Source organism: Balaenoptera acutorostrata, chromosome 18 (genome assembly GCF_949987535.1).
Source record: "Balaenoptera acutorostrata chromosome 18, mBalAcu1.1, whole genome shotgun sequence".
Taxonomy (NCBI): Eukaryota; Metazoa; Chordata; class Mammalia; order Artiodactyla; family Balaenopteridae; genus Balaenoptera; species Balaenoptera acutorostrata.
This window is the reverse complement of record NC_080081.1, coordinates 45,968,296-45,995,408: the sequence shown is the minus strand read 5'-3', so window position 1 is coordinate 45,995,408 and position 27,113 is coordinate 45,968,296. Positions and strand designations below refer to the sequence as shown.

Here is a 27,113-nt window from a genome sequence, read left to right as displayed (position 1 = left end):
CTTTCTGATTAAAGCAAACTTTTCTGTTTCTACCAATAGTTGTCTCATATTGACATTTGAGCTGTGTGCAGTGGGACCTGAGTTTGGTAACAATACTTCTAAAAAACTTTTGTCTTTTTGTTAACAGCTCATAGACTCTGATACCAGAGGTTGCCAGACATAAGTTTTACAAGTATGTTCCTTCAGCCTGAGGCATGCCTCTTAATTTTCTTAAGTGTATTTTGATGAGCACAATCTCTCTGTCTCTCTCTCTCTCTCTCTCTCTCTCTCTCTTAGTCTTCTAAAGACATTATCAAATTTAATAATATTTTCAAAAAATATAATTATATTCTATTTCATTTGTTTTTCTCTCTTCCATATTATTTATTTCATTGTAATAATGGGATTTTTATTTGAACGTCCTTCCAGAATTTTAAAACATAAATTTAAATAATTTATATTAAGCCTTTACTTAAGGATGCAATTTTTGTTTAATTAGAACTTCAGTTTCATCCCACAAATTTAAAAGTATATTTTCTTTAAAATTTAGTTTACCTTTTGATTTCTTCTTTAATATAAGGGTTATTTAGAAGTGTATACATATATATATATATATATGCACATATATATTTATACACATGCTTTTTGAGTCAATTAAAAAAAGAAAATTAAAAAAATATAGTCAGAGACTTGAATAGGCAAAAATATGTAAAAGTGCTAAGATCATTAGTCATTAATTTTAAACAATCCAAACACCAATGTTACACTACTATGCATCCTTTATAATTGCAAAAATTAAATAGACATAACACCAAATGTTAACAAATATGTAAAGCAACCATAACTACCATATATTGCTAGTAAAAATGTAAATATATATAATTGTCCAAATATTTTAAAATTTTCAGGGTTCTATTTTTAGTTTTCACTAAGTACAATATAGTCAAGGGACATAGTTTATATTATTTGAGAGTTTTAAATGTATTCAGATATTAGGACCATAATACAGTTTACTTGGTGTATGTTCATATAAAAATTCTATTCACCTCTTATTTCATTTAGTGTTCTATAGAGAGAAGTTAATTAGGTCAGCTGGTTGATCAAGTTTTCTATGATCTTACTGGTTTTCTACTTTTTCTAACAGTTGTTGGGAGAAGAGTTTTGAAATTTCTAGCTATAATTGTGGATTTCTCAATTTCTTCTTGTAGTTTAATTTATTTAATGCATTTTGAAGTTCTGTAATTAGTCCTTTAAATATTTTGAATTGTTATGACCTGTTAATGAATTGATCCCTTTATCATTATGAAATGGTCCTCTTTATTGCAGGAAATACTTTTTGCTATGAAATATACTATTATTAATACACATTCCACCTTTCCTTCAATTAGTATTATCATGCTATATCATTTTTTTAATCCTTTTACTTCTAGATATTTGGCTCTTTTATTTAAAGTGTTGTTTCCTTTTGTAGAAAATAAATTTGGTTCTTTGTTTTCAACTAATTTTAAACTATCTGCCTTTTAATAGAGAGTTTTTTCCATTTTAAAATTAATATGATTTTTATATGATTGAGGTTGTTTGTCTTTTTCCCTCTTTTTCTGCCTGATTTTGAGTTATTTGAAATTTTAAAATTATTTTTTATTTCAAGTTTCATTGTGAAAACTTACTTATTAAAAGGGTTAATTTATGAAACTTTACTAATTTATTTTTTTCTACTTTGTTGGCTTATTTACTATATCTATTTGTTGTGTTCTTTTGGTGGTAGATTTAGGGTTTCTAGTCTAGTTTTAATGTATCACAGTCTATCTTCAGGTAACATTATTCTATTTTATCTGGGGTATAATAATTTTGCATATTATGGGTATATTTCATTTCCCCATCTCCTACTCTTTGTGCTAGTATTTCTCATGTATTTTATTTTTACATGTTATAAACCTATATATGTTTACCAGGTATAAAAGTCTAGTTTGAAGTTTTTGTTTTTTTTTTTTCTTTCCAGTACTTTAAATGTATTTCTTCGTTTTCTTCTCATTTTTGTTGGCACCAATGAGAAGTCTGCTGTAATTCTTACCTATTTCTTCTGTACAAAATGTCTTTAATTTCCTGACTGTTGTTACGGTTTTCTCCTTATAAGAGGTCTTCAGCAATTTGATTATGTTTTCATATCATTAGTTTTGCTTGTGTTGATTGATCTTCCTGAATTTATGGGTCCTTTTTTAAATCAAATTTTTAATCTTTTGGACCATTATTTCTTCAAATACTATTTATTTCTCCTCTCTCTTCTCCTGTTGGAATGCTAATTACGTGAATCTATTTGACTGCTTGAAGTTGTTCCACAACTCATTGGTCTCTGTTCTTTGTTGTTATTGTCCCACCCCCTTTTTTTCTGCCTGTTTCATTTAGATAGTTTCTATCTATGAATCGAGTTCACTCATATTTTACCTGCCATGTCTTATCTTCTGTTAATTCAATATAATGTATATTTTGTCTGAAAAATTATATATTTTTACTTCTAGAATTCAAGTTGAATATTATCTATCTATACCTTATATGCCTCTAGTGAATAGCGTTCTGATTTCCTCTATCTTCTTGAACATATCAATATAGTTACAAAAACTATTTTAATGTCTTTGTCTATGAATTTCCACCTGTGTTATTCCTAAGTCTGTTTACATTTATTTTTTTCTTTATGATAGATTATAGTTTTTTGTTTCTTTCTGTGCCTTGTAATTTTTGAGTGAATACCAGACTTTTCTTCTGTGGACTAGATATTTCTGTAATTCTTTCAATATTCTGGTAGTTTATCTTGGAGATAATTAAGCTACTAGGAAGCAATTTGATTGTTCTGAGGTATGCTTTAAGTTTTGTCACTCAGGACTTAAGCAGCCTTTAGGGCTATTTTTTCCTTTCTACTGAAAAAAAAAGTCCTTCTTTTTATACTACCTGATTCTTCATGTTGTGTGAGGTTTTCTCCCATGTTGCTGATGAGAAGATGAAATTTACTCATGTGTGAGAAGCAAAAAAAATTTCTTCTCTTTTAATCTGGTGTGTGTGTGTGTGTGTGTGTGCATGTGGGTCCTTATCTTTGGTTAATTTCTCACACACATGAGATGGTCAATAATCAACTGAACATTTTACAGAAATTATTTGCAGTTCTTCTGAGATCTCTTTTGGTGCAAATTTTTTTCAGTAATTTCCTTTTTTCTGAGTCTCTTATCCATATATTTTAGCTACTGTGGCCTCCAAGAAACTTTTTTTCTGTTGTTCCAACTTAAGGGGACTCCTAAGATTTTTTGGGCTTTCCAGTCTATGTTGCAGCCTCCCTCCAGGCAATAATATGGAGCAATTGTAGGGCTTACCTAATTTGTTTTCCTTTCTTAGGAGACACTGTCCTTCTCTGTCTGTTTTCCAATACCTGAAAGCTGTTTTTGCTTATTTGTTTCTCTGTTGTCATATGTTTTGTTTTTGTTGTTTATAGCCGGAGGAGAAATCTGGTTTCCATTCTACCATCATAGCCTTAATAGTACTCTCATCTTTAATTTTAAAGGATTGTTTTGCCAGATATAGACTCTGCTTTGGCATATGTTTAAATTTCTCCTTGCATTTAAAACTGCACTTATCTTCTTGCCCCCATTCTTTCTGATATATAATCAGATGTCAAGCATATTTTAGTTTTCCTGAATGTAACGTGTGAATTTTCTCTGAGTACTGTCAAGGTTTTGTCTCCATCTTTCAATTTTTCTCAGTGTGATTATATTTGCTTAGGTGGATTTTATTTGTATTTATGTCTCTTTGGGAGATTCATCTCATTGACTTTGCTGAATATCTAAGTTTAAAGTTTCTACTAATTTGGGGATGTTTTGAACTATTGATTATGAAAATATTTTATTCTGTTCATTTATTCTATCCCCTTTTTCTGGAACTCCAATTACATGTATGTTTGATATCTTGATATTTTCCCACTTGTCACTGAGTCTTTTTTTTTTTTTTTGAATCATTTTTTTCTCTCTAATTTTTTATTGGATTATTTCCAATAATTTATTTTAAAGTCTAATGACTCTAGTATCTGCCATCTTCAATCTGCTGTTAAATACACAAGCGACTTTTATTTTTTTAGTTCTTTTCTTCTAATGGCAACATCTTTGTGCTTGGGCTCATTCCCTTTTGACTTTTTTTTAATCTCAACAATGATCACATTTTTCTGTTTATTTACAGGTTTAGTAAGTTTATAATTCTTAATTGGATATTGTGGATGGTGTCAACTGAAAAAAAAAAGCACAACCTAAAAGTTGAGAATTATGCTTTATTTGGCGGGCAAAACTGAGGACTTGATCCTGGGAGACAGGCTCTCAGATAACTCTAAGGGACTGCTCCCAAGGGGTAAGGGAGTACACCAGTAAATACAGGAGTTTTTGCAACAAAAACTAGAGAGTCAGAACATAAAAAGATTACTCTTAATTAAGGAAAACCAGATATCTCAAGTTAAGAAATTTAGCATTTTTCTATGTATGGGAAGATGAAAGAGTCTGGGCTCACTGAAATCATCCCCTTCATGTGCACCTCAGCTATCTGGGTCCAGTATGCTGTGCTTTCTCATCCTGAGTCTCCTCAGGGGGTACCACTGGAAGTGGCTGCAGTGACTGACTGCTAGATGGTGGGCATCCTGTTTCTACCCTGAGTTTCCTCAGGGCTTACCACTGGGGCAGTTATAATATGATGGCTTAAAGACTGCAACACCCTTCATTTACTGATATGGCAGGCAACATTTTTTCATTGATAATGGCATATTGCAAAGGTTCTGAATTCTATTATATTCTTCTGAGGAGTATTTATTTTTGTTCTATCAGGTCATTAACTGGTTAAAATCAAATGTGAGACCATGCCTCCCTCAGATGTTTAGCAGCTGAAATATCCACTCAGTGATTTCAGCTTTCTGTTTTTGTTCTTTTTATAGTCCTACTTGTAACTCCCCTACACATTTGTAGTTTAGTAATCAGCCCAATATTTGGTGTTTGTATGCATAAACACTTTCCCACAGCTGTGACTATCTTTCATTACCTCTGTTGATTTGCTCTGCTTGTCCTGACAAGTGTCTCTGACCATTCAAGTCAGTAGGGCTGCAGCTTGCCACTGCCTCTAGCAAGTTTTCTGTGTTGAGAAATGACCTAAATCAAAAAGTGCAAACTGGCAAATCTCACTCATTGCAGTTCGGTGTTTTCAGGGCTAAACCTTTGTTATAGAATGAATGCTTTGACCCTTCTTCCCACCTTCACCCCTGTAAATTCATATGTTGAAACCTAATCCCCAACTTGATGGTATTTGAGGGTGGGGCTTTTGTGAGGAGATGAGATTAGAGGCTTATGAAAGAGAGCTCCTTCAACTCTTCCCCTATGTGAGTACAGAGAGTAAAGGCAGCCACCAATGAACCAGGTTCTCACCAGAGAGTAAATCTGCCAACACCTAGACCTTTGACTTCCTAGCCTCCAGAGCAACATGAAACAAATTTCTGTTTTTTATAAGCCACCCTGTCTATGGTATTTTTATTATAGCAAGCCCAAATGGACATCTTTCAAGACTAACTCTTTTTTTAGTTCTTGCCTTATATTTGTTACTCCATAGGGCCTTCAAATATTTGTTTTCTTTATCTATCTTTCTATATATTTATCTATCATCTATCTCAAATTCTATAGCTGTTATCTGTGAGAATGTTAGTACAAACAAATCAATGTGCCATAACTAGAAATCAGAACGCCAAACTGAAAAGTACCTCACTTCCTCAAGTTTGCTTTTCTCATGTGTGTCTTTCATTCAAGTTCCCAAAATAACTAAAATGCAAATCGTTGCTTCACTTTTCACAGTATTTTAATTAGGTCCCACATTGATTTTGTGAACCATCATATGCTTTAGTCTTATCATAAAATTATTCATGATTTGTTTACTGTTAATTCTATCCTCTCAAATTGTACCATTCCTTTCATTTATACCCTACATTGTAATTGCACTGACATACTTACAATTTCTTATTCATGTGATAGAGTGATACTCTTCCATACTTCTGCAGATGCTTTGCCCTATTTTAAAAGTCTTTCCTCATTAACCAACTACATTATGGCTACATGTTTTTAAAAATAGAACTTAGACCTCACCTTTTTTGGAAACTTTCCTAGGTCATCCCTTCTATTGCCTTTTCTTGGAGGTGCTCTTATGATCTCAGTCATAACATATTTCAGAACATTTAAAACTGTATTCTATTTGTTGATTTACTTGCCAATCTACTCTTTCACATTTAAGCTTTATTAAGGCATTAGCTGCAGTATCTAATAAATAGGTATTGAGATAATAGATAAATGAGAGAGTATAGATAAGTGTCTTTGCATTCATGTTTGATATCCAAAAATTTTGCTGAGAATTTTAAATTTACCTCTGAGAAACTTTATTAAGTAACATGTTAGCCAAGGACATGCTTCTTTACTTATTAAGTTTATTCCATAGTGAAGTTAAAGTGCTCAGGACACTGTAAAACTCTTGTGTCATACTCTGTCCTCTAACTCAAAACACAGTCCCTTTTTAGCTGAAGGAATTGCATTCTGAATTGTAAGTGCTGTTTCCTATACATTTTCAGAAATATCACACAGTATTTCCTTTATATTTTCTAAAAAAGAAATATAAAAACAAAACTACATCAAACAAATAAAAATACTATTAAGGCTATATTTACTATGATTTAAGGAATACCCTTAATCATCTATGCAGATGTAGAAAAAAAATCAAATAGTGTGTCAGAAAGGTTTTAATATTCTCATTGTATGACAGAGAAATATTTTCACCATTAATGTCACTGGGTGGACGTGCGTTGTAACAAAATAGCTTTAACTGAGGAGATCAACGGAAGGCCCAGACCAGCAATCTTGGTTCACAATACCAAAGAAAGATTGCAAACTATCATGTTCAGCTTAAGCACAAAGCAAAGTTTATTAAAGCATAGGTATACTCTCAGAGAAGGAGAGAGAGAAAGAGAGAGAGAGCAGGCTGTTTCAGCGAAGTGAAGCGAGCCCAAATCAAAGTTCATCAAAGCAAAGGTACACTCCCAGAGGGAGAGAGAAAGGACTGTTTCTGTGAATTGAAAGCAGCATTCCCATACAGGCTTAAGGGCACTTTTAAGGAGCATTTTCCAGGGAGGCGCGGGTGAGTGACAGGGGATCATTATTTGATTGACAGTCCTGAGCTACGGAACAAGTTTACTGTTGCGCATGCTCTCACCCTTGAATCACTAAGAAACGCCCACTCGGGGGTGCAAAACCACATGTAGATTAATGAGTTTGGGTTTACTATAGGTTGTATGCCTGTCTGGTCTGGGCAAGTGCAGCCCAGGGAAGTCCCCTAGTGTTACTGTGCCCCTCTTTATCAGGATAAGCTTCCCACCACATGACCATAGTTTCACCCGTTCTGGGTGTGGTCAAGGGAGAGTCCACAGATGGCTGGTGTGTGACTCGATTTCCTCTTGTCTTTCTCACCACGGTCACTTCCTTGCTGCTAATGTCTGACTAACTACCTAACATTAATACCATTTAATTTTTAATTTACTGCTAATAGTCTGAGCTTCTGCTTTTATTTGATATGCAACTATATTTATACAGAGTCCAACACACACACACACACACACACACACACACACACACACACACACACACACACAATATCTTCCTTATTGTTTTACATGGAGGAGTTCCCTCTCTTTCTGGTGGGTTTGGAGATGCATGAAGATGAAGATAATAAACCTCATGTTAACTCAGGCTTGGGAAGCAAACAGTCATTATTTTTTAGTGTTTATTCATTTACAAAAAGAGAGTTGCTGTTTTGGCATTCAAGAACATATGCTGCTCTCATTCTGAATTGCACCCTGTTTTCTAGAATAAAAAGTTGGTTTCAAGCAGTTCTTTAATTGAAGAGAGATGCAATTATTTAATACTGAGCTGTTACAAAGAAGTTGAGAAATTAACTTATTGACAAAAGCTAACTTCAACAAATATTTTAAATTACTAATAATATGTTAATTTTGTTTTGTTAAATTACCAGTTTTTACTGGAAAAATAATGAAATACATAGAAAAATATAGAAGAATAAAGCAACTATCTTTATATAACAGACAATATCTTAGTATCAAAAATGTTTAATTTCTGTTTTTACAATCAGAGAAAAATAATAACTTCTGGCATAATTTCCTTTTTTTTTTTTTTACAATTGAGGATATTGAACCATATAATTTTTATAGCTTAAAAAAAACTATGACTCTAGGGTATTAAATCTCAACAGGGGCAATGCAACTCTAAAAGGGAAGGAAATAGGTTCTGGGGAAGAAGCAAAAAAAACACTTATACATGATTATAGCCTCCAAAGCTTTACTGCACCAACAAAATCATATTCCTTAAAACTTACTCTTGTTTGGTTTTCTTGGGTTTGACATGGGCATCATTGGCACTGAGTTATGAAAGATACATTAGTACATATATATGACTGTGATCAGACAGACAATTGTGACAGGTGGTCTGCACATGCTATGGGCTACTATTGGATGCTTTGTGGACATTATTTATGTTTGAGCTTCAGTGTTTTTGTGGGTGACTTGGATTTTGATAATTAAATAGAAATAATTTATATGTTATTGTTTAATTCTATAAAATTTATTTAATCCATAATTCATTATGCCAGGTGTTGAAAACAAAAATATGTCAACAGTATCTGAATGAATATCTTGCAGTTAGTTAAGGTATACATTTGTTTCTCATTTTGAGCAAAATTAAAAGCTAAGTGCATTAAAAATATTTTTTTTTTTGGAAATTTACTTACTATTTAATTTTTTTTTTTTTTTAGTTTTGCTTGGGAAAATAATTTTGGAACATTTTAAAACTTTACACTGTTATGTATTTATATAATATATTAGCATAATTTTCATAAGTAATTTCATACATTCCAATTTGTATATGCATATAAATTACATTAAAATTACTCAGCAAATACATTGAGTTAAGTTAAATGTTACCACCTTTTAAATTTTAAGTTTACTTTTAACTTGAAAATTTGATTTTGTCATTCTTAATATTATTCTAGTAACTCTTAACCATGTGTTGAATTAAATAATGTAATCTTTTTACTGTGTTTTTTGCATACAAAGCATAGATATACATGCAGTTTTTCATAAACAGATATTCAGTATACCTATTTCAAAATTTCATGGAGGGATATTAGGAAAAACTAGAGCTCAAGAAGCTCTATATACAGCTACCCTAAAAAAAAAAAAAAAAAAAAAAAAAAAAAAATTAAAAATTGCTACTAAGGCAAAAACAAAAAAACACTCATGATTTTTACCAAATTTCTTCATATTAAATTCTCAGAAGGGAACGAACATAAAATGTAATTATTCACAAAGTTCTAAATAATGGAGGTTTTTTTTTTAAATGAAATTGAATTTGGATTACATGATGAATAGTGAAAACAAAAAACACTTCTGATATGACAATTTGGATTTGTAATAATTTTTCTGGTTGAGATTTTCAAGTCTATTTTTCCACTGAGATACCATCTTAGTCTCTTTGGGCTTTTATAACAAAATACCATAGACAGGGTGGCTTAAACAGTTCTGGAAGCGGGGAAGTCCAAGATTGAGGTACCAGCAGATTTAGTGTCTGGTGAAAGCCTGACCATCTTCTCACTGTGTCTTCCATGGTGGAAGGGGCAAGAGAACGGACCGAGGTCTCCTTTAAAAGGGCACTAATCTCATTCATGAGAGCTTTGCCCTTATGACTTAATCACCTTCCAAAAGCCTCATGTGGTGGCCCCCAAGCTGTAAGCTTATTCAGCTTTCTGCTTTCCGGAGAACTGCTTGTCTCTTTCTTGGTATGCACTCCTGACGCTGCGGTATTGAGCGTAAAAAAGGAAAATGGCTTGCGGCCAGTTTCGTTCCAGGTGCCTGCTCTGGATCTAAGAGCCCCTGGTTGTTCCCCAGAAGAAGGACGTGCTGCCCTGAGGGGGAAGTCTGTATCTCCAAAGAATGGCCCATAAGGCATGCTGACGCATAGATAGTGGCGACAGAATTATGTGGAAATACAAGGTTTACTGATTTATTGTCTAATATTCGTTCCGTACTAAACCTATATATACATTCATGCTCTTTGAATAAACTTGCCTTGCAACCATCAGTTGTCTTGGCCCTTCTGACCCCATACTGGTGCTTTTCAGTTCCTTACCCCTCACCGCCAGGAACTTCTAGCTTTCTGCAGCCGGTCTGCGGCAAGTGGCGCCCGAACAGGGACCTGAGTGCGTGAGGCATTTCGGAAGATTTCAGGTAAGTAGAACTCTCGAGTGAGATAGTGTGGCCACAAGAAATAATTTCATTTTTAGGACGGTAACTCGAGAAAGAGTCAGAAGTAAAATAATATGGGACAAAAGGGCTCTAAGGAGCGTGATTTATTTGCTCAGGTTTTGCTTTCAATGTTAAAAGCCCGTGGAACTAAGGTAACTACCTCACAACTTCTGGAATTTTTGCAATTAGTATATGATGCTTGTCCTTGGTTCCCTGAAGGAGGATCAGTGGACTTAGCAATTTGGACTCGTGTAGAAGATGAGTTATCTAAATATCATAAAGCACATGGACCATCTTCTGTTTCAGTTTCCACTTTTAGCTTGTGGAATTTAATAAGAGATTGTTTTAATCCAATTTATGATTCAGTTCCAAAATTAACAGCTAAATCTGTAGAACATATTGCTGCAGTAGCTACTGCTCCTCCGTTGCCACCGAGGATAAAGAGTGTTAATTCACTTGATGATGATGACTTTTCTTTTGATTTAGCGGGTGAAGAAGCCAAATATGAGGCTGAAAAATATCCTGATGAAAATATTCTTCCGCAGTTACAGCAATTACATGTCTCTGTCCCTATCCCTCCTAAGCTTAGTCCTTTACAACAAGCAGTACGGGGAGCTCTTAATAGAGGGGAGGATCCTTTATTCTGCTGTCCGGTGGTGGAACGACCCAATCCTCAAAATCCACAACAAAATAATCGGGAATATCAGCCTCTCTCCTTTAAGGTTTTGAAAGATTTAAAAGCAGCCTGTGCACAATATGGGCCTATAGCCCCTTTCACTATTACTATGTTGGATACTATTGCAACAGAAGCATTGCCTCCAGCAGACTGGAAATCTATTGCTCGTGCTTGTCTCACTGGTGGCGACTATTTACTTTGGAAATCAGAATATTATGAAAAGGCTGCTGAACAAGCTGAAAGAAATACTGCACATAATGTGCTAGTAAATTATGAGATGTTGATTGGGGAAGGACAACATCAGTTATTACAGGATCAATTAGCTTTCCCTTTTGTGGCTTATGCTCAGATCAATCATATAGCTCTACATGCATGGAAACATTTACCTGCCTCCACTAGGACTGAAGACCTTGCTAAAATAAGGCAAGGGGCAGATGAACCTTATGCTGATTTTGTGGCTAGATTATTACAGGCTGTTAATAGAATTATTTCTGATGGTCCTTCTGGAGCAATTATCATCAAACAATTGGCTTTCGAAAATGCTAATAATATTTGTCAAGCAGCTATACGTCCATGGAAAAGGAAAGGAAATTTAGAGGATTATATTCGAGTTTGTTCTGATATTGGATCATCTTACTTACAGGGAGCAGCTATAGCTGCAGCCCTAACTAAGGCAGGATTTGGGCCAAATGCTAAAAGTAAAAACTGTTTTAAATGTGGGAAGCCAGGTCATTTTGCAAAAAATTGTACTGTTGATACTCCTATTATGCCTGTCGTAAATTCTGTGCCTCAAGGTAAATCTCCTCCTCCCACAATTTGTCCCCGATGCCAAGGAGGACGGCATTGGGCTAAAGAATGTCGATCAGTGACTCATAAAGATGGAACTCCCTTGTCGGGAAACTTCCGGAGGGGCCTGCTCCGGCCCCATCAAACAATTGGAGCAATGTCAATAATCCCCCCACAACCTGCTCCACCGTCTCCAGCTCAGACCTTTGTTCCTCAGGGAATGGAATCTCCTCCCTTCAAAGGGCCACGCCAAATAGTGCAGGACTGGACCTCTGTGCCTCCACCCAATTCTTATTAACCTCGGATATGGGACCCCAAGCCCTTCCTACGGGAACTTTTGGGCCTTTACCCCAGGGAACGGTTGGTATAATCCTTGGAAGAAGTAGTATGTGTATGAAAGGCTTAACTATTATTCCTGGGGTGATTGATGCTGATTATGAAGGGGAATTAAAGGTTATGGTTCAAACATCAAAAGGATCTTTTCTTATCACGCCCGGTATGCGAATAGCTCAGCTTCTATTAATTCCATATATACCAGAAGGAAAAATTTTACAACATAACAAAAGAGGAACTGGGGCTTTCGGTTCCTCTGATGCAGTTTATTGGATTCAACAAATTGGTAGGGAAAGACCACAATTGGTATTAAAAATAAATGGAAGGCCTTTTTCTGGGTTATTAGATACTGGTGCTGATGTTTCTGTTATTTCATTTATACATTGGCCAAAAAATTGGCCCGTGCACCAAACCATTACACAGTTACAAGGTATTGGCCAATCTAATTCTCCACAACAAAGTTCACAATACCTACATTGGCAGGATGCTGAAGGTAATCAAGGAATATTCAAACCCTACGTATTGCCCGGATTGCCAGTTAACCTTTGGGGAAGAGATATATTACAACAAATGGGAATCCTATTTCTTAGTCCCAACCCAACTGTAACTAATATATTGTTAAATCAAGGGTATGATCCTAGGAATGGTTTGGGAAAAAATCAACAGGGAAATAAATTACCCTTACAGACTGATAATAAACGGGATAAAACAGGCTTGGGTTTTTTCTAGGGGCCTTGGATTCTCCTCCACCACATGCTGACCCTATAACTTGGATTTCTGATAATCCTGTCTGGGTGGACCAATGGCCCCTTTCTAAGGAGAAATTAATGGCGGCCCATAATATAATTAATGAACAGCTTGCTTTGGGCAGACTAGAAAAGTCTAATAGCCCTTGGAATACTCCTACATTTGTTATAAAGAAAAAATCGGGAAAGTATCGTTTATTGCAAGATTTACGTGCTGTTAATCAAACTATGGTAATTATGGGAGCTCTGCAACCAGGTTTGCCTTCTCCTGCAGCCATACCTAAAAATTATATGATTATTATTATTGATCTTAAGGATTGCTTTTTTACTATTCCTCTATATCCGGCTGATAAGTTACGATTTGCTTTTAGCTTACCCTCTTTAAATTTTATAGAACCTATGCAACGTTATCAATGGAAAATGCTGCCTCAGGGTATGGCTAATAGTCCTACTTTATGTCAACAGTTTGTAGCGCAAGTTATTGCCCCTGTTCGTAAACAGTTCCCTCAGATATATTTTATTCATTATATGGATGACTTATTACTTGCTTATTCTGATAAACATATTTTACTTAAGGCTTATAATTCCCTTCAAAGTCATTTGTCACGATCAGGACTAGTCATTGCTGCTGACAAAGTACAGATGAACCCACCTTTCTCATATCTTGGTAAGTATATCACAAATTATAATATTACACCTCAGAAGATAGAGATACGGACTGACGTTCTTAAAACTTTAAATGATTTTCAAAAGTTATTAGGAGATATTAATTGGCTGCGACCTTCTTTAAAATTAACTACGGGTCAGTTACAGCCTCTTTTTAATATCCTAAAGGGAAGTCCTGATCCTTCTTCCCCTCGTATTTTAACTTCTGAAGCTCAACAAGCACTCAAGCTTGTAAACAAAGCAATACAATCTGCTCAGCTAACTAGAATTGAGCCTTCTTTACCTATACTATTAATAACCTGTGCTACGTCACATACCCCTACCGCCTTATTGTGGCAAGAAACAGGAATTCTTGAATGGATTCATATGAAAAATACGCCTAATAAAGTCATTACACCTTATTATGAGTTAATAGCAACCCTTGTTCAATTGGATCGTAAAAGAAATATTCAGTTGGTAGGGTATGAACCAAATTCTATTATTATACCTTATACTACTTATCAATATTCTTGGCTATTATTTGTCTCTGATTTTTGGGCTCTTGCTTTTGCTGGATATTCAGGAATTATTGATAATCATTATCCTTCTAATAAGCGCCTTCATTTTGCTACTCAACATCTATTTATTTTTCCTAAAACTATCTGTTCAACTCCTATTCTCAATGCCCCAAATGTTTTTACTGATGGTTCTGCCAATGGCATCGCTGTGGTTATTTCTGATGACTTACTTCATAAAGAACAAACAGATCATACCTCTGCCCAACGAGTTGAATTACATGCGATTTCCTTGGCTTTTCAAACCTTTTCACATTGTTCTTTTAATCTCTATATGGATAGCCATTATTTGGTTACTATTTTGCGTAACATAGAAACCGCTATAATTGGCAATACTGTTGATTCTCAATTGTTTCAGACTTTCTTTCAACTACAAAAGATTATTCGTCAGCATGACTTTCCTGTAGCCATATTACATATTCGAGCCCATTCAGGTCTCCCTGGCCCATTGTCTTTGGGAAATCAATTGGCTGACGAAAATACAAAGATTATAGCCTTAAGTTTATCTCAACCTCAGGATCTTGCTACACAATCACATAATTTACATCATCAATCTGCTGCTATGCTTCAAAAACAATTCTCTATTTCTAGAGAAACAGCCAGATACATTGTTAAGTCCTGCTCTAAATGTTTACCCCACCTTCCTGTTCCACAATTTGGAGTCAATCCTCAGGGTTTACTCCCTCATCATCTTTGGCAAATGGGTGTTACTCATATTCCCTCTTTTGGTAAATTACAATTTGTTCATGTAACTGTTGATACTTACTCTAATTTTATATGTGCTACACCTTTGGCTGGGGAATCTACTAAATATGTAATTACTCATTTATTTCATTGTTTTGCATCTATGGGAATTCCTAAAGCTTTAAAAACACATAATGCTCCAGGATATATGAGTAAAGCTTTTGCCAATTTTTGTGCAACTTTCCATATTTCACATAAAACAGGCATTCCCTACAATCCTCAGGGTCAAGGTATTGTAGAACGTGCCAACCAACAATTAAAAATTACATTACAAAAAATAAAAAAGGGGGAATATGATAGATCTCCTCAGATTATGCTTAATCATGCTTTATTTATTTTAATTTTTTTAACTTTAGATGCATTTAGTCACACGCCTTATGAACGATTGTTTACAGGTCTTTCTGGAACCCCTCCTGAAAAAGCGCTTGTTAAATGGAAAGATCCCATGACTAACCTTTGGCATGGACCAGACCCTGTTTTAGTCTGGGGCCGAGGCCATGTTTGTGTTTTCCCTAGGGAGGCAGACTCTCCGCGGTGGCTCCCGGAGCGCTTGGTTCGACATTATCATGCCATCACCAATAAACACCCTGACTCGAAGAATGCGTCGCCTGAGGCTCTCGCAATCGACCACAGCACACCCCAACCGGTTCCCCCGGCGGACGAGAAGAATGCGGCGACGGAGTAGGAGACAACTTGTCAGGGAGGCGAGGGGAGATCGAAATCAAATTACTTGGTATCAATTGCAATGTTTAGTATTTCAAGCACGTAAGATTATGGAGGAGAGTGCTCATCCTCGCTCTCCTCTTACCTTTTTTTTAGCCATGATAGCTGTATTGGCAGCCCCACCTATAGAGGCTAAATCTTATTGGGCTTATGTACCCGATCCTCCTTTATTACAACCTGTTACATGGTCTGAAGCTGACCTTCCAATTTTCTATAATGATTCTACTTTTGGAAGAGTGCTAGGGAATTTGCCTATTACTAATACTTCTGTTAATTACTCTAATTGGTTTAATACTCCCCCTGTTTGTTTAAGTCCTATGAGTACCAATTCGGGTTGTGTTAAGGCTGTTGCTTTAGAACATGCTATTTCTTACCAAACCACTGTAAATTCTCAATTTTTTACTCATTTACGTAAAAATTATAAAGCTGTGGGATCTAATATTTGTCTTCCTTGCAAACAGACTGTTTCTAGACGAGAAGATTTATCCACCTTTGTATTTTGGTATAAGGATAACGTTCCCATTCACATGAATGCTAGAGTAACTAAGCTTGCTTCTAATACTTCGTTGGATCATTCTCTATGCATATATCGCTTGAGGATGAAAGATACTGGACATTATTTGTGTATTGAAACTACCATGGGTAATCAAGGGACGTTATTAGCTGGACATCAAATTACGGTCGTAAAGGCTGTCACAGGAATACAGTTTCCTGCTTTTATGGCTTCTGAATTCCCGCAGTCTGAGTTTCCTGTTTGTAACGATACATGGACCAAAGCCTCTGTCTGGTGGACTTTAGATTATGATAATGGCACCATACTAGCTTCTTCTGTCCCCGTTAATAATAACAGCCTTGTTTTTTACAAGCAATGGGAATTCTGGAAACTTGCCTTATCCTTTTCTTATAGACCGGTGATTACTTGCGTCGCTCCTCCTTATGCTTTATTGATTGGAGATTTAATTGTAGAAAACACTATGAATCCTATAGGTTATAATATTACTTGTGTTAATTGTATCTTTAGTAGTTGTGTTTTGCCCGTTAAAGGATCTGCATCTGTTATGATTATGAAGCAACCTTCTTATATAATGTTACCTGTTAATTTGTCTGAACCATGGTATCATAACACTGGCATGCAAGCCTGGCTGGAATTGACTGAAGCATTAAAACGACCAAAGAGATTTATAGGTGTTCTAATATGTTCAATCCTAGCCTTAGCAGCTTTAACTGCTACTGCGGCCACTGCTGGGATTGCTCTTTCACAAACTATTCACCAGGCTCATTATGTTAATCAGTTATCTAAAAATACTAGTGTAGCATTAGCCCTACAAAGTCATATTGATACCCAACTAAAAACGGAAGTAGATGAATTTAAAAATGTTCTAATAGGAATAGGGGATCAAGTTATGGCTTTAAAATTAAAAATGCGTTTGATTTGTCATGCCAAATATACCTGGATTTGTGTAACTCAACATTTATATAATGATTCACAATGGGATTGGGAAAAAGTAAAAATGCATATATTAAGTATATGGACTGATGGACACATTAGCCTTGATATTCAAAAGTTAAATGCCGAAATACAAGCTATTCAAGAGGCCCACCTGGACGAAGATGGACCCCAGAATTTGATTCAAGGATTATTAGATCAACTACAAGGGCTAAATCCGATACAATGGATTCATGGAGGGCTCTCAGGCCTGATATCAATTGGTGTACTACTTTTATTGGTGATCGGTTTATTACCTTGTGTTGTCAGATTTGTAATGGGGCGCCTCGCTGTCTTGCGTCAGGATGTTCATGGCTTAAAACTACATTATCAAGCTTTAAAAAATAATTTAAAAAGGGGGAAATGTGGTGGCCCCCAAGCTGTAAGCTTATTCAGCTTTCTGCTTTCCGGAGAACTGCTTGTCTCTTTCTTGGTATGCACTCCTGACGCTGCGGTATTGAGCGTAAAAAAGGAAAATGGCTTGCGGCCAGTTTCGTTCCAGGTGCCTGCTCTGGATCTAAGAGCCCCTGGTTGTTCCCCAGAAGAAGGACGTGCTGCCCTGAGGGGGAAGTCTGTATCTCCAAAGAATGGCCCATAAGGCATGCTGACGCATAGATAGTGGCGCATAGATAGTGGCGACAGAATTATGTGGAAATACAAGGTTTACTGATTTATTGTCTAATATTCGTTCCGTACTAAACCTATATATACATTCATGCTCTTTGAATAAACTTGCCTTGCAACCATCAGTTGTCTTGGCCCTTCTGACCCCATACTGGTGCTTTTCAGTTCCTTACCCCTCACCGCCAGGAACTTCTAGCTTTCTGCAGCCGGTCTGTGGCAGCCTCACCTCCTAATACTATCATACTAGGGGTTAAGATTTCAAAACATCAATTTTCGGGGGACAGACATCAACCTATAGCAAATACTATGCTTAAAATTTGGAACATTGCCCTCAGATGGACTGTGATACCTAAGTTATATAAGTAGGTCAGAAAGAAATCTTCTATTAATAATTAACTGAGTCTTAATATATTAACCACTCTTCCAGGTAGTCATGTCTTTGTTAGAAAATGAATGACATTAAAATAGTTAATCATTAGTATTAATTGTTAATATTGTATAATCTAACCTCTAGGAAGAATTCAAGACTGACTTGCTATAGCTTCTTCTGCCCGTTTCAATCCTAGCATTCTAAATCCCTAGGAAAATGGAGTCTCAGCAAAAATCAAGGAAACAATATCTTCACAGTCCTCAGAAGTGAAGCTTTAGTTCTGGTGAAGAGGAGAACAACACTGGTTTATCTTTAATATATAATGCCCGCCCCTCCCCCTTTCTTTCCCTTCCCTTCCCTTTCCTTTACTCCTTTCCCTTCCTTTTTTTTTCCTTCTTTTCCTTTCCCTTCCCTTTCCTCCCTTCCCCTTCCCTTCCTTTCCCTTTCCTTCCCTTCCCTTCCCTTCCTTCTCTATCCTGCCTTGCTCTAGCACTTCTCTCTCTCTCTCCCCACTAATTTTCCTCCATCTTTTCCTTCATTACTTTGCATTCTTTCTAAAGATATCATGTTTTTAAATTCTTTTCTCAAAGAATTTCTTTTCATAACTGGTGAAGTAACATACTCAAGGAACTCTATTCACTTAAGCTGAGAAGCCCTCATCTTCTTAACATTTTCTTTCTATAACTGCCCCTTATTTATTTGGAAATACAAGTATAAACTAGAGAGTGATGCCAGGGTAAGTATTAGAGCTGACTAATTCTAAAAGTTGATTTTAAATTTTAGGCCTTAAGCTAGAAGATCAAAGGAGTATAAAAGGCATGTTTCAACTGAATTCACTAGGAAGCTGACGACAGAGGAGTTGGTGGCCAAGTTTCTCCCTAGGAATGAAGTATCACATATTCTGTAGTGTCTTCTGTACACTTATCCACCAATAGAGTGACAAGGGTGGCTATAGCCACAGTGTACAGCTAACTGGCAATTCAGAGATTTAAGAAACTGGCCAAATCTTCTCAAGGGATGCCTCTGACGTCTGGTGTAGCTTGGCAAACTTAGGTGAGGATATGTGAGGCAGACTCACTCAGGAACTTCAAACTTCAAAAGCAGCTGCATCTCTTAAATGTGCAGCTCCTTACATAGGAGAAAGTACCTAAATTGCTAGATAATATGTATCACTATATCTTTTTATGATCTTCTGTTATTCTAGAGCCAACTCATCTGAGACTCTCAAAATATGAATTAGGGAAGATTTTATAGTAATTCATGTACACAGAAATTGAGACGTGTAAAGCTACATCGGGATTAATTTATACTTAAATAGCAAGAATATATGCATGATAATTGGTCATACATGATATCCAGCAAGCAGAATATAATATTAGCAGAGAAATAAAGCTATGATGTATTCTGTTTAAAATAGGCAAAACTTCATGGTATAAGCATTGCTTCATAGTGTAAACAATCCAGCCCAACTTGATTTTGTTGGACTCTGGTGGTCCTAGTTCCCTTTTTTTCCCTCTAATTCAGCCAAGGCTCAAAGCCTTGCATTATAAAGAATAAAAGTCATTAATTTCTGTTGGAATATTCATGTCAAACATGTGAGTTCACATGTTCACTATATTTCAGAGGATTAAAGTAACAAATGGGCAGAAAAGAGAGCAAGGGAACTTTTGGGCAAATGAGGTATCTACTATTGCATATTTCTAGATCTTAAAGGAATTTACATTTTTTTTTTCCAAGAGAGGCATTAAAAGTTCACCAGGTCCTTATTGCATGTAAGTGAGCCATTCATTAGTGGATTAGATTACATTTGATATATTTCCCTCTTAGGCACATTTTAATATTTGAATTGCTTCTAATTTTTGAATATATATAATATAATAGATACATTAAGATTTATCAGGACCTCTGTCTTTTTGGGTGATTCCCTGTCACTTATACTTTTTGAATAAGAGAGTCAAGATATTATTTTTCTTACTTAATATTTGGGCCTGAAGCTCAAAACGTAAACACATGGCTTATAGATTGACCTAAGTAGTGTACCAGTGTAAAAATTTAACCTAGAACACATAGACCAGTTCTTGCAAAATAATAAACTTTGCCCTTTTTAGGCAATATAAATGGTATTATTACCCTCTTTAGAATGCAACTGGATGGGAGAAAAGAAGAGAAGCTTTATTTTATGGCATTGTATGCTGTCATGGGAGCACATGATATTTGTTATTCTCTAACTCGTCTTACAAATGTGAATGGAAATGTTGGAACACACTGAAGTTGGAAGAGTCGAAATGTGGAGAGCACTAGATACTTGATCACTGAGTCAATAAATCAACATAAGGCCTCCAGATCTTATCTTATTATCTGAGTAAATAAATTACTTCATTGTTTACTGTGACTTTGGTTTGTGTAAAAATAATCTTGATACACCTAGAAAAAAAATATGTTTCAAGACAAAGAGAGTGTTCTACCACATTAAATAATATTGAGAAGTCATTTAAGTAGCCACTCAAGAAGTAAAAACTGTTTTTAGAAAGATGATCATACCAGGAAAGGGGCTAGAGCTTCCAAACACATGAATTCAGAGCTGGCAAGTTAGGCCTGGAACCATGAAACTGCTATATCGTGGCGATATTGTGACTTGGTCCCTGTTTATGCTACAGAATGAGTCCATGCTTCCCTAATCTTGCAACTTAAAAGCCACAGAACAAGCATAATAATCCTTCTCCTAGAGTTAATGTCACCCGCTGTTAGATCTCCATTAATTGCCATAAAAGAAAAGGATGGCCCCATACCTGCTGACTCACATACCAACTGATCCTGTCACAATGAAATATACATATATATATGTATATGTATTATACATATACATATATATATATATATTATTATTCTGAAAAAACTTTATTGGAGTATAGTTGATTTACAATGTTTCTTCTATACAGCAAAGTGAATCAGTTATACATATAAATATATCCACTCTTTTTTAGTTTTTTTTTCCCAGATAAGCCATTACAGAGTATTCAGTAGACTTCCCTGTGCTATACAGTAGGTTCTTATTAGTTATCTATTTTATATATAGTAGGGTGTATATGTCACTCACAATCTCCCAATTTACCCCTTCCCCCATTTCCCCCTGGTAACCATAGGTTCTTTTCTACATCTATAACTATATTGCTGTTTTGTAAATAGTTCATTTGTACTATTCTTTAGATTCCACATATAAGTGATATCATACAATATTTGTCCTTCTATCTGATTTACTTCATTCAGTATGACAATCTCTAGGTCCATACATGTTACTGCAAATTACATTATTTCATTTTTTTATGGCTGACTAATAGTCCATTGTATATATGTACTACATCTTTACCTATTCCTCTCTCGATGGGCATTTATGTTGCTTCTATGTCCTGGCTATTGTAAATAGTGCTACAATGAACATGTGTCTTTTCAAATTATGGTTTCCTCCAGATGTATGCCCAGGAGAGGGATTGCTGGGTCATATGGTAGTTTTATTTTTAGTTTTTTAAGGAACCTTCATACTGTTTTCCATAGCTGTTGTATCAATTTACATTCCCACCAACAGTGTAGTAGGGTTCCCTTTTCACAACACCTTTTCCAGCATTTATTGTTTCTAGATTTTTTGATAATAATGGCCATTCTGACCAGCATAGGTGATATCTCATTGTAGTTTTGATTTACACTTTTCTAATAATTAGTGATGTTGAGCATATTTTCATGTGCCTCTTCGCCAACTGTATGTCTTCCTTGGTGAAATGTCTATTTAGGTCTTCCACCCATTTTTGGATTGGGTCGTTTGTTTTTTTGATATTGAGTTCCATGAGCTGCTTGTATATTTTGGAGATTAATCCTTTGTCCATTGATTCATTTGCAAATATTTTCTCCCATTCTGAGGGGTGTCTTTTCATCTTGTTTATGGTTTCCTTTGTTGTGCACAAGCTTTTAAGTTTCATTAAGTCCCGTTTATTTATATTTCTGTTACTCTAGGAGGTGAGTCAAAAAAGATCTTGCTGTGGTTTATGTCAGAGTGTTTTTCCAAAAAAAAAAAAAAAAAAAGAGTGTTTTTCCTATGTTTTCCTCTAAGTGTTTTATAGTGTCTGTTCTTACATTTAAGTCTTTAATCTATTTTGAGTTTGAGTTTATTTTTGTGTATGGTGTTAGGTAGTGTTCTAATTTCATCCTTTTACATGTAGCTGTCCAATTTGCCCAGCACCACTTATTGAAGAGGCTGTCTTTTCTCCATTGTATATTCTTGCCTCCTTTGTCATAAATTAGGTGCCCATGTGTGTGGGTTTACCTCTGGGCATTCAATCCTGTACCATTGGTCTATATTTCTGTTTTTGTGCCAGTACCATACTGTCTGGATTACTGTAGCTTTGTGGTATAATTTGAAGTTGGGGAGCCTGATCCCTCCAACTCTGTTTTTCTTTCTCAAAATTGCTTTGGCTATTCAGGCTCTTTTTTGTTTCCACATGAATTGTAAAATATTTTGTTCTAATTCTGTGAAGAATGCCATTGGTAGTTTGATAGGGATTGCATTGAATCTGTAGATTGCTTTGAGTAGTATAGTCATTTTCAAAATATTGATTCTTCCAATCCAAGAACATGGTATATTTCTCCATCTGTTTATGTCATCTTTGATTTCTTTCATCACTGTTTTATAGTTTTCTGAGTACAAACATTTTACCTCCTTAGGCAGTTTTATTACTAGGTATTTTATTCTTTTTGTTGCAGTGGTAAATGAGAGTGTTTCCTTAATTTCTCTTTCTGACTTTTCATTGTTGATGTATAAGAATGCCAAAGATTTCTGTGCATTAATTTTGTATCCTGCAACCTTACCAAATTCATTGATTAGTTCTAGTAGTTTTCTGGTGGCATCTTTAGGATTTTCTATGTATAGTATCATGCCATCTGCAAACAGTGAGAGTTTTACTTCTTCTTTTCCATTTTGTATTCCTTTTATTTATTTTTCTTCTCTGATTGCCATAGCTAGGATGACCAAAACTATGTTGAATAAGAGTGGTGAGAGGGGATATCCTTGTCTTGTTCCTGATCTTAGTGAAAATGCTTTCAGTTTTTCACCATTTAGTATGATGCTTGCTGTGGGTTTGTCATCTATGGCCTTTATTATGTTGAGGTAGGTTCACTCTGTGCCAATTCTCTGGAGAGTTTTTATAATAAATGGGTGTTGAATTTTAGCAAAATCTTTTTCTGCATCTATTGAGATGATCATATGGTTTTTATTCTTTAATTTGTTAATGTGGTGTATCCATTGATTGATTTGCATATATTGAAGAATCCTTGCATCCCTGGAATAAATCTCACTTGATCATCATGTATGATCCTTTTAATGTGCTGTTGGATTCTGTTTGCTAGTATTTTGTTCAGTATTTTTGCATCTATATTCAACAGTGATATTGGTCTATAATTTTCCTTTTTTGTGATCTTTTTCTGGTTTTGGTATCAGAGTGATGGTGGCTTCATAGAATGCATGTGAGAGTGTTTCTCCTTCTGCAATGTTTTGGAAGATTTTGAGAAGGATCAGTGTTAACTATTCTCTAAATGTTTGACAGAATTCGCCTGTGAAGCCATCTGGTCTTGGACTTTTGTTTGTTGGAAGATTTTTAATTATGGTTTCAATTACATTACTTGTGATAGGTCTGTTTATATATTGTAATTCATCCTGGTTCAGTCTTGGAAAATTGTACCTTTCTAAGAATTTGTCCATTTCTTCGTGGTTGTCCATTTTATTGACATATAGTTGTTTGTAGTAGTTTCTTATAATCCCTTGTATTCCTACAATGTAAGTTGTGATTTCTCCTTTTTCATTTCTAATTTTTTTTATCTGTGTCCTCTCCCTGTTTTCTTGATGAGGCTGGCTAATGGTTTACCAATTTAGTTTATCTTCTCAAAGAACCAGCTTCTAGTTTTATTAATCTTTGCTATTGTTTCCTTCATTTCTTTTTCATTTATTTCTGCTCTGATGTTTATGATTTCTTTCCATCTACTGACTTTGGGTTTTCTTTGTTCTTCTTTCTCTAGTTGTTTTAAGAGTAGGGTTACATTGTTTATTTGAGATTTTTCTTGTTTCTTGAGGTGAGATTGAATTGCTATAAACTTTCCTCCTAGAACTGCTTTTGCTGCATCCCATAGGTTTTGTGTCATCCTGTTTTTGTTGTCATTTGTTTCTATGTATTTTTTTTTAAATTTCTTCTTTAATTTATTCAGTGATCTCTTGGTTATTTATTAATGCACTGTTTAACCTCCATGTATTTGTATTTTTTACAGTTTTTTTGCTATAATTGATTTCCAATCTCATAGTGTTGTGGTTAGAAAGATGTTTGATATGATTTCAATTTTCTTAAGTTTTCTGAGGCTTCATTTGTGAGCCAAGATGTGGTCTATCTTGGAGAATGTTCTGTGCACACTTGAAAGATAGTGTATTCTACCACTTTTGGGTGGAATGTTGTATAAATATCAATTAAATCTCTCTGGTCTATTGTGTCATTTAAAGCTTGTGCTTCATTATTTACTTTCTGTTTGGATGATCTGTCCATTGGTGTAAGTGGGGTGTTATAGTCCGCTACTATTATTGTGTTCCTGTCAATTTCTCCTTTCATGGTTGTTAGCATTTGCCTTATGTATTGAGGTGCTCCTATGATGCGTGCATAAACATTTATAATTGTTATATCTTCTTCTTGGGTTGATCCATTGATCATTATGTAGTGTCCCTCCTTATCTCTTGTAACAGTCTTTATTTTAAAGTCTATTTTATCTGATACAAGTATCGCTGCTCCAGCTTTCTTTTTGATTTCCATTTGCATGGAATACTCTTTCCATCTCTTCACTTTCAGTCTGTATGTGTTCCTAGGCCTGAAGTGGGTCTCTTGTAGACAGCATATCTCTTGTTTTTGTATCCATTCATCCAGTCTGTGTCTTTTAGTTGGGGTATTTAATCCATTCACATTGAAGGTTAGTATTGATATGTATGTTCCTATTACCATTTTCTTAATTGTTTTGGGTTTGTTTTTGTGGGTGTTTTTCTTCTCTTGTGTTTCCCGCCTAGAGAAATTTCTTTAGCATTTGTTGTGAAGCGGTTTGGTGGTGCTGAATTCTCTTAGCTTTTGCTTGTCTGAAAAGTTTTTGATTTCTCCATCAAATCTGAATGAGATCCTTGCTGGGTAGAGTAATCTTGGTTTAAGTTTTTTTCTTTCATCACTTTAAGTATATCCTGCCACTCCCCTCTGGCCTGCAGAGTTTCTGTTGAAAAATCTGCTGATAACCTTATGGGGATTTCTTTGTATGTCATTTTTTGTCTTTCCCTTGCTGCTTTTAATATGTATTTCTTTGAATTTAATTTTTGATAGTTTGATTAATATGTGTCTTGGTGTGTTTTTCCTAGGGTTTACCCTGTACGGGACTCTGTGCTTCCTGGACAAGGGTGAATATTTCCTTTCCCATGTTAGGGAAGTTTTCCACTATAATCTCTTCAAATATTTTCTCAGACACTTTCTATTTCCCTTCTTCTTCTGCAAACCCTATAATTTGAATATTGGTGCATTTAGTGTTCTCCAAGAGGTCTCTGAGATTGTCTTCAATTTTTTTCATTATTTTTTATTTCTTCTGCTACTTGGCAGATATTTCCAGCATTTTGTCTTCCAGATCACTTATTCGTTCTTCTGCCTCAGTTATTCTGTTATTGAATCCTTCTTGTGTATTTTTCATTTCAGTTATTGTGTTGTTCATCTCTGTTTGTTTATTCTTGAGTTCTTCTAGGTCTTTGTGAAACATTTCTTGTATTTTCTCAATCTGTGCTTCCATTCTATTTCCGAAATTCTGGATCATCTTTTCTATTATTACTCTGAATTATTTTTCAGGTAGATTGCCTATTTCCTCTTCATTTATTTGGTCTTGTAGGTTTCTATCTTGCTCCTTCTGTGACATATTTTTTGCCCTCTCATTTTTTTTTTTTTTAAGTGTGATTGTGTTCCTGTCTTTTGTTTGTTTGGCCTGAGTTTCCCAAAACTGGAGTTTGTAAGCTGTTGGGTAGAGTTGGGTCTTGCTGCTGATATAAGGACCTCTGTGAGACCTCACTCCAATGAATATTCCCTGGGGTCTGAGGTTCTCTGTTAGTCCAGTGGTTCAGACTTGGAGCTCCCACTGCAGGAGCTATAGCCTGATGCCTGGTTCATGAACCAAGGTCCCACAAGCCATGTGGGGTAGCAAAAAAAAAGAAAAAATAAAAAGAGTACAATAACAAAGTAAAAAAATAAAATTAGACTAGGAAACTAACAGATATGTTAGAAAGAATATAAAAATAAAAATATAGAAGAATCAACAACTGGAATGTACAACAGTACCACAATAGTAAAAAAGAGGAGGAGAGAAAATAATAAAAAAGAAAGAAAGAAAGAAAAAAATGTGGGGAAAGGCCTTAGCTTTGGAGGGTGGGGCCTAAACAAGGGCAAGGTTAGGGTGGTGTGCAGGGCCTATTCTTAGAACCCACATTGCTGGAAAAGTCCCTGGGTGCTGTGAGGGGTGGGGCTTAGGCTCAAGGAACAGAAGGGGCCCAAGCATGCCCTTCACCCCTGGTCTCAGTGGGTGGGGGACCTCAACTGGGACCCCAGCATGCTTGCTGGCCCTGAGTAGGAGGGACAATCACCCTCCACTCCTCTCCTGCTCCTCCTGGATGGCTCCTCCCACCTGCCTCTCCTGATCTCTCTGGCCTCCCTCTTATGCCTCCAAGGACCCATGTAGCCTGTTGTGGGCTTTCGAGGACAGGGGCCTGGCCTGGGAGTTCAACAGGCTCTCCGGCCTGAGTGGGACAGCCAATCGTCCTCTGCTCCTCTCTCACTCTTCCTATAGGGTCCCTTCTGCCTGCCTCTCCTGATCTCCCTGCTTCAGGGGCACCAATCCTGTCTGACCTCCACTTCTCCTCCCCCTAAGTACCCCCAAATCCTACAGGTTCACTTGGGGGTTCCTCCCATCTCCTTGAACATCAGGGTCCTCCATCAGCAGCAAGCAGGTGCCTTAGTTGTGGGGAGATGC

At 35.8% G+C, this 27,113-nt stretch overlaps 1 long non-coding RNA gene across 1 annotated transcript; it reads left to right on the top strand.

Moving 5' to 3' along the window:
* Positions 1-10,132: 10,132 nt before the first annotated feature.
* On the top strand, positions 10,133-16,159 carry LOC130705614 (uncharacterized). Its single transcript, XR_009005932.1, has 3 exons — positions 10,133-10,321; positions 15,361-15,577; positions 16,029-16,159. It is a non-coding gene; the product is annotated as an uncharacterized LOC130705614 (long non-coding RNA).
* Positions 16,160-27,113: the final 10,954 nt, after the last annotated feature.